General features: G+C 41.5%; 1 pseudogene across 1 annotated transcript; it reads left to right on the top strand.

Annotated features, from left to right (window-relative positions):
* Positions 1–529: 529 nt before the first annotated feature.
* On the top strand, positions 530–2,910 carry LOC128561521 (nucleolin-like; annotated as a pseudogene). The gene has a single exon (XR_008373272.1). The product of XR_008373272.1 is annotated as a nucleolin-like (transcript).
* Positions 2,911–6,932: the final 4,022 nt, after the last annotated feature.

Genomic DNA, 6,932 nt, shown 5'->3' with positions numbered 1-6,932 from the left:
TTCCCCTCCTCCTCTGCTGCCAGGTGATTTATGACGCCCTGTATTGTGCTGCCATTTGTGCCTAAACCAAGCACCACTTTTATTACTGACCTTATAATATTGTCTGTCTAGTATCTTCTGTAGAAAAAAATGAGCTCTTTAGGAGTAAGAACCAGGACTCATTTACTAGCAACATCTAGGCGCATCATCCTCCACAAAGCCTATCAATTAAGCTGCGTAGAATGAATGAAAAACAAATGTGAAGCTAAACGATATTAAATATGGAATGCTCATTAATTACTGAAGTTACGTTGAAAGAGTAAGAACCACATCATATTATACTTTGACAGAGAAAAGGCTTAAAATGCAAATATCCAGAAGGAGAAACACTTTTAAATTTAGTCACAATAAGAAAATACATCATCATCAGTCTGGAGCTGGAGCTGGCAGCGCAGCGTACGTGCTCCGAGAGCTTCTGTACCCTAGGCCGCCGCCGACATAGCTTGATTCCTCTAGATTTGTCTGCGCCACTTGCCCGATACACGCTCCGCCGTAAGCCGTCATCATGGTGAAGCTCGCAAAGGCAGGTAAAAATCAAGGTGACCCCCAGAAAATGGCTCCTCCCCCAAAGGAGGTCGAAGAAGATGAGGAAATGTCAGAAGATGAGGATGATGACAGCAGTGAGGAAGAGGTTATCGTCCCTCAGAAGAAAGGCAAGAAGGCTACTGCAACCCCAGCAAAGAAAGTGGTGGTTTCTCCAACTAAAAAGGTTGCAGTTGCCACACCTGCCAAGAAAGCAGCTGTCACCGCAGGCAAAAAGGCAGCAGCCCCACAGACCAAGAAGATGGTTACTCCAGCCAAAGCAGTAGCAACACCCGGCAAAGCATTGGTAGCAACCCCTGGTAAGAAGGGAGCAGCCACTCCAGCCAAGGGGGCAAAGAACGGCACGAATGCCAAGAAGGAAGACAGTGATGATGATGATGAGGACGATGACAGTGAGGAGGAGGATGAAGAGGAAGATGGAGATGAGGAAGAGGAAGAGGATGAATTTGAGCCAGCAGTGATGAAAGCAGCGGCTGCTGCTCCTGCCTCAGAGGATGAAGATGACGATGAGGATGAGGAGGAGGAGGAGGAGGATGACTCTGAAGAAGAAGCCATGGAGACCACACCAGCCAAAGGAAAGAAAGCTCCTGCAAAAGTTGTTCCTGTGAAAGCTAAGAGTGTGGCTGAGGAGGAAGATGAGGATGATGAGGAAGAGGATGAAGATGATGATGAGGATGAAGACGAAGATGATGAGGAAGAGGATGAAGAGGAGGAGGAGGAAGAGCCCATCAAAGAAGCACCTGGAAAACCAAAGAAGGAAATGATGAAACAGAAAGCAGCTCCTGAAGCCAAGAAACAGAAAGTGGAAGGAACAGAACCGACTACATCTTTCAATCTGTTTATTGGAAACCTGAATTCTAACAAATCTGCTCCCGAATTAAAAACTGGTATCAGTGATGTTTTTGCTAAAAACGATCTTGCTGTTGTGGATGTCAGAATTGGTATGACTAGAAAGTTTGGCTATGTGGATTTTGAATCTGCTGAAGACCTGGAAAAAGCCTTGGAGCTCACTGGTTTGAAAGTCTTTGGCAATGAAATTAAACTAGAGAAACCAAAAGGAAAAGACAGTAAGAAAGATCGGGATGCCAGAACACTTTTGGCCAAAAACTTTCCTTACAAAGTCACTCAGGATGAATTAAAAGAAGTGTTTGAAGATGCTATGGAGATCAGAATAGTCAGCAAAGATGGGAAGAGTAAAGGGATTGCTTATATTGAATTTAAGACAGAAGCTGATGCAGAGAAAACATTTGAAGAAAAGCAGGGAACAGAGATTGACAGGTGATCCATTTCCCTGTACTACACTGGAGAGAAAGGTCAAAGTCAAGACTATAGGGGTGGAAAGAATAGCACTTGGAGCGGTGAATCAAAAACTCTGGTTTTAAGCAACTTGTCCTACAGTGCAACAGAAGAAACGCTTCAGGAAGTGTTTGAGAAGGCAACTTTTATCAAAGTGCCCCAGAACCAAAATGGCAAATCTAAAGGGTATGCATTTATAGAATTTGCTTCATTTGAAGATGCTAAAGAAGCTTTAAATTCCTGTAATAAAAGGGAAATTGAGGGCAGAGCAACCAGGCTGGAGTTACAAGCACCCAGAGGATCACCTAATGCCAGAAGCCAGCCGTCCAAAACTCTGTTTGTCAAAGGTCTGTCTGAGGATACCACTGAAGAGACATTGAAGGAGTCGTTTGACAGCTCTGTTCGCGCACGGATAGTCACTGACAGGGAAACTGGGTCCTCCAAAGGGTTTGGGTTTGTAGACTTTAACAGTGAGGAAGATGCCAAAGCTGCAAAGGAGGCCATGGAAGATGGTGAAATTGATGGAAACAAAGTTACCTTGGACTGGGCCAAGCCTAAGGGTGAAGGTGGCTTTGGGGGTCGCGGTGGAGGCAGAGGAGGCTGAGGTGGAGGCAGAGGAGGCAGAGGCAGATTTGGTGGCAGAGGCCAGGGACGCTTTGGAGGCCGAGGAGGCTTCCGAAGTGGAAGAGGAGGAGGAGACCACAAGCCACAAGGAAAGAAGACGAAGTTTGAATAGCTTCTTTGTCCCTGTGTCTTTCCCTTATCTGTTTGAAAGAAAGGACTCTGGGGTTTTTACTCTGTTACCTGATCAATGACAGAGCCTTCTGAGGACATTCCAAGACAGTATACAGTCCTGTGGTCTACGTGGAAATCCGTATAGATAACATTTCAAGGGCGCTACCCTGTTGGTTTTGACTGGATATTCATATAAACTTTTTAAAAGAGATGAGTGATAGAGCTAACCCTTATCTGTACGTTTTGAATTTATATTGTTCCCCATCCTATGTACAAAACCATTTTTTCCTACAAATAGTGTTGTTTTTTTTTTTTTGTTTTTGTTTTTGCATTGGAGGAGTTGTAAAGGAAAGAATGTTTTATCATGATTTTTGCTTCAGCGGCTTTAGGAGAAATTAAAAGTCAACTCTGGTGCCAGACTTGTTACTTCCTAAAAAAAAAAAAAAAAAGAAAATACATCAGTCTGTCAGGCTTTAATGATTAGTATTTTTTCCTATGTTACAATTAAAGCCGGAATTTTTCAGAAAATATACATTAGAAAACAAGTAAAATGATGAATATCCAGGTAACTGTGGAGACAGAAAAGACTAAAATATGTTTGGTACAGTATAAAGGCTTTGATAGTGGTAAAATAATAAGACAGGCCAATGTGAAACACATAATATAATTCAGTAGAAAAGGAAGAACCAAAATTGTAAATTGTAAATAGTAAAAGTAAAAGTAAATAGTAAAAGTAATCACTACTATTTATTAGTTATTATATGACAGCTCTGTGCTAGAACTCTGCATACCTTATCTCAATCTATCCTCAAAATAATCTTGAATACATATATGGGTATTATTATTATTTATCCCAGATTGTAGGTGATGAACCTGTGTTAGAAGGATTAATAAATCTACATTACCAAGGTCACATAATCTAGTAAATTAAAAAAAATAAATAAAAGGCTCGGTGCCTGTAGCTCAGTGGCTAGGGCACCAGCCACATATACCGGAGCTGGCAGGTTCAAATTCAGCCCAGGCCTGCCAAACAACAATGACAACTAAAACCAAAAAATAGCCAGGTGTTGTGGCGGGTGCCTGTAGTCCCAGATACTTGGGAAGCTGAAGCAAGAGAATCGTGTAAGCCCAAGAGTTGGAGGTTGGCGATTGCTTGAGACTCTGTCTAAACAAACAAACAAACAAACAAACAAACTAAAAAACAGGGCTTAAAGCCTGACTCCAGAGTCCAAGCTCTTATCTATGAAAACAGACAATTCCAGTCTGGGCATGGTGGCTATGCCTGTAATCCCAGCACTTTGGGAGGCCAAGGTGGGTGGATTGCTTGAGCTCACAAGTTTGAGAACAGCCTGAGGAAAAGCAAGACATTATCTCTACTAAAAATAAAAAAAACTGTGGCAAGAGGATCGCTTAAAGCCAAGAGTTAGAGGTTGCTGTGAGCTATGACGTCAGAGAACTCTACCGAGGGCAACAACTTGAGCCTCTGTCTCAAAACAAACAAAAAAACAAACAAACAAACAAACAAAAAGCTCAGACAATTACTTGCTCACATTTGATGATGTTTCTCCAGTCCCTTAGTGAGAAGTCAGGAATCACATCAGAATCAAATTCCATAGTAATTGTCGTACTTGGATGAAACTAAGTTTTTCTTTTTTTTCTTTCTTTTTTTTATTGTTGGGGAATCATTGAGGGTACAAGGAACCAGGTTACACTACTTGCATTTGTTAGGTAAAGTCTCTCTTATAATTGTGTCCCACGCCCAAGATGAGACTATATTTTACATACTCTTGGGATTGTGAAAGCAACAGATGAAAATAGCTTTTTTTCTAAAGGGAATATATGTCCCCCTGTCAAACATCTATCTGCTAAATAAATCCCAGCTTTACACTGAGGATTGGACAACAGGCAGTAGATGGACGTAGGAGAAGAGAGAATTTTCCTCTCTCTTGGGTTAAGAAATGTGGTTGATTTTCCTCGCCTAATAAATGGCACACCTGAAATGGTTTTGCTGGGAATTGACAAGTTTCTCCTGACAAACAGATTGAGCCAAGGTGTCTGCCAGAGCAGACCGAAGGGGAACAAGAGTAGGGATTTGGGTAGAAGTTGTTCTTAATTGTCAGCATTATCTACCCTTTCTATAGTTATCCAAATTTCAGTGACATCTCCATAAAATTTACAGTCTGATCTCACCCTTATTCTGTAGGGAGTTAAAAGAAATCAGGAGGGCGATGCTGGTAGCTCAGTGAGTAGGGTGCTGGCCACGTATACCCAGGCTGGTGGATTTGAAACTGGCCCAGGCCAGCTAAACAACAATGACAACTGCAACAAAAAAATAGCCAGGCATTGTGGCTGGCGCCTGTAGTCCTGGCCACTTGGGAGGTTGAGGCAAGAGAATCGCTTAAGTCCAAGGGTTTGAGGTTGCTGTGAGCTGTGACGCTATAGCATGCTACTGAGGGCGACATAGTGAGACTCTGTCTCCAAAATAAATAAATAATAAAAATAAATAAAAGAAATCAGGAATGAGCCTGTGGTCTTGCTTGGGGTAAAGCAAAACAGTCAGGAGCAGTACAAGGTTCTGCTTGACCAGTGTGGAGGCAGTAAAAGCAGGGAACAAGGCGGGGCATCTGTGCCCAGCAAAGCCAATGTCTCACATGGTCAGGGGCAGGAGAACAGCCCTATAGGTACAAGTAGCAAAGACTGGATTCAACAAATTAACAAATGGCACACGTAGAAAAGCAGTAGCCACACAGACAATGGCATATAAACATTTGTCCTTATAACTCACATGCGTTGATCACTGAAAGTCAGTATGATGTTATTTTTAGTCACAGGCTGTTGAGGCATAGGCCTTTAAATCCCACTAATCATCCTCATGCCCTGTTTTAAAGATGTGTTCAAAAGGAAGCTCAAATTCCTTAGCATGCCACAAACAAGGCAATTCATGAAGGGCCCCATTGCTGATGTCTCCCCTCACCAGCCTTCTGAAGACAGCACGCAGGCCCTCAAGCTCATATATACTGAATTTTTGATCATTTCTCCAAATGTTCTGCCATCCTTTTTTTTTTGCTTCTGAACACAGGGTGCTTTCTCTGTGTGTAATTCATTTCCCCAAACCCTTCATCTGGCTCTAGCTCTGAAACTCCTTCTTTGGGGCTCAGCTGAAGAGCTGCCTTTTCTAAAAAGCCTTTCATGACTAAAATTCAGCTTACCTGCCCTTTTCCATTTCCTCTTAAAACCCTGTGAGAACTTATCCTTTGGAATGTATTATATGCTGTATTGTGATATGTTTACTTATCTGCTTTCTTTTTGCATCATAGGCTCCAAGAGTGCCCAGCCCCTGGTAGGATGAAACAATATTTATTGAGTGAATGAATGGCTAGTAATCCTCGGGATCATGCTTAATAGCTGCTCCAGTCCCAGCAGATTTGCATGTGCTCTTTCTTTTGTGATAAGCCATGCAGGCTGGAAGCTGGTTCTTCCTCTAACTTGCAAATTAACTTGACTGAAATTGAAATTAGTGGAGGGCAGAAAAGACCTGAGAAAAATTTGACAATATCTTATTTTCCTTCCTTAGTTATGTTCACTGCAGTTATGGCTGATTTTTCCACATATTACATGAGTTAAATTGATCATACTTAGAATACACCCAAATGTTTAAATATAGATATTTCATGTATTTGTTGCTTCCAACATAGCTACCAGAGGGAGCGTATCTCTCTCTTTTGGCGTGCTCCCTGATTTTCTCACAGTGAACAATTTTCTACTGTTCCTTTATCATACACACACAAAAAGGTACACTTTCCCCTTAAGGTACTGTATTTGAAATGAACACTGAGAGTACTTCAGGAAACAAAGATTGGATTAATTCTCCCAAGTCATACCACTGTGATTTCAACACAGCTCTCTGTAAATGAGTCTTTCATAATCATGTACTTTTCTGGCACTGCCATCCTATTCACGGAGTAAAAGAACATATTCATCTGATCCTTGGCCTAATAATCAAATTTCATCAAACGTTTAAACAAGTTTGATTTATAACAGTCCATCATAGAGATTGGTGTTTGCTTTTTAAACATCGTATTTTTTCACTAGAAGATCTGCCCCACTTTTATGATCTATTTTTAATTATTAAGGGAGAGAACCCACTAGCCTCTCTGTCTCACTGTTTTTCAGTTCTGTTATTCTGCTAGTATTTCATTGCATGGAAATGATTCTGGATAATGACTCACCAACGATGTTGACAACCTTACACACCCCTTCCAACTGTGAAATGGATGTTTTATGTTTTTGCGTAGTTAGGTTAACAATCTACTAACAGC

This window comes from Nycticebus coucang, chromosome 12 (genome assembly GCF_027406575.1).
Source record: "Nycticebus coucang isolate mNycCou1 chromosome 12, mNycCou1.pri, whole genome shotgun sequence".
NCBI classification, from domain to species: Eukaryota; Metazoa; Chordata; class Mammalia; order Primates; family Lorisidae; genus Nycticebus; species Nycticebus coucang.
This window is presented reverse-complemented; position numbering and strand designations above follow the sequence as displayed.